This window comes from Acyrthosiphon pisum, chromosome A2 (assembly GCF_005508785.2).
Source record: "Acyrthosiphon pisum isolate AL4f chromosome A2, pea_aphid_22Mar2018_4r6ur, whole genome shotgun sequence".
In the NCBI taxonomy this organism is placed as follows: Eukaryota; Metazoa; Arthropoda; class Insecta; order Hemiptera; family Aphididae; genus Acyrthosiphon; species Acyrthosiphon pisum.
In genome coordinates, this window is record NC_042495.1 from 24,936,658 (window position 1) to 24,938,765 (window position 2,108).

Sequence of the window (2,108 nt, forward strand, 5' to 3'; positions counted from 1 at the left end):
GCAACTGCTATTGTAAAAATATGTTAGGAGCCTTGTATTATATATTTCCAAATCTTAGAATTAAAAAGAAAAACTTTTATGAATTTCTGTCTAAGATAATTTGAACATTGCCGTAATTTTTACGTATTTAGTCAAAATTTGAACTTTAAATGCTTATAAAAAAAAAATCGTGACTATATATTTCTTTTATTTTTCAATTGCTATTGTAAAAATATATTATGAGCCTTGTATTAAATTTTGAAATCTTAGATATAAAAGGAAAATTTTTTATGAATTTCTAGCATAAAATAATTTACGAATTTTCGTGATTTTTACATAATATGTTGTCAAAATTTGAACTTTAAATGCTTATAAATAAAAATTGTGACAATGTGTTCCTTTTATTTTGCAACTGCTATTGTAAAAATATGTTAGGAGCCTTGTATTAAATTTCCAAATCTTAGAATTAAAAAGAAAAACTTTTATGAATTTCTGTTTAAGATTATTTGAACATTGCCGTAATTTTTACGTATTTAGTCAAAATTTGAACTTTAAATGCTTATAAAAAAAAATTGTGCCTATGTATTTTTATAATTTTTGAATGGGAGTTAGAACAACATATGTGGACCCTTCTATTAAATTTTCAAGTATTTTGTCCCAGCTAATTTTTTTTTATCAACATTTATAAAAAAAAAATCAAAAAAAATCGATTATTTCAATTGCCTATAAATAGATTAAAAATTAGTGAAATATTTTGAAAATAAAACTATATAAAGAAAATGTCAATTTAAACAACTGGTAAAATTTTCAAGTGTCTACGACTCATACTTTTTGAATAATAACAAATATCAAAAATCGTTTGAGGCTAAACCGTTATTTAATGCGGTTTTGTAAAAATTTAAATTTCAAACACTCCTAAAAATTTTTTGTCTTAGTCCGGTTGAGTTTTTTTACAGATATTTAAGAAAACTTATGGAGAACTTGTACCAACTTTAAAGGCTTAGTTTATAAAAGAAAAAAATTTTTCCGATTTTCAACCCACAAAATTACTGGCAAATTTTCGCGATTTGACAATATTTCGTATAAATTTAAACTTTAAGCACTATAAAAAAAAAATGGTGACTACGGATTGTGGATTTTTTTTTTCCCCGGGGAGACCAACTTATAGGAAACCTTGTATTAAATTTTCAAAGTTTTCTATCCACCCAAAAATTATTTATCGTTATTTTAAAAAAAAATCTTAGAAAAATTGAAAATTTCATTGGTCTTATAAATGGCTCAAAAAAAGTGGAACCCCTTTGAAAATTTACCCCGGTATAGACAACGTTAATATAACCATCTGTTGCAAATTTCAAGGTGCTTCCAATAATTATTTTTGGAGTTACAGTAAAAATTAAGTTTTCGTTTTGTCAAAAATGGTTTTTGCGTAAAAATTCGCGTTTTTCCCGTTATTTTTTTAAGGTTTTTCCTGCCGCTTTTGAAAAGTATGGGGAAATTTTCCCTTTTGCCCCCCCAAAGTCCCAACTAGATTCACTTTCCTTTCAGAAAAGGTCCAACTTTGGAAAATGGAAGCATTTTTTTTGCTCCAAAAGTTGTGTTCGGCCCCAAAAAAAAAAAAAAAAAAAAAAAAAAAAAAAAAAAAAAAAAAAAAAAAAAAAAAAAACACACATCATTGTAAAATCAATACATTCATCACTTCGTTCAGAATCTAAAATTGGGCCACTACGTATATTTTCGTTTCTTTTAATTTTTCTAACACAACCACCTGTAGGATCGAATAAAATAGTTATGATCCTTTCTCTTCTTGAATACTCTTTATAAATTTGAAGCTGTAAGTTACTCCAAAAATGAACAAATGTTTTATCAGAACCAATGTCATGAATAGTATTAGGAAATTCTCCAAGATATTTCATTTTTCTCACGGCAACCATTGGATCTGAATGAAGCCTATTACTAACCAATGCTCTATGTTTTGCAACTCGCAACGCTCCTAAGTTAGGTATTTGGGCAGGAACGGCATCACCTAAAAGGTATTTTTCTTTCAAATACAATAAATTTGAATTCAACTTTTTGAAATATTATAGATATTGGACAGTGTAATTAAAATTTAAGGAAGATAATGAAAATAT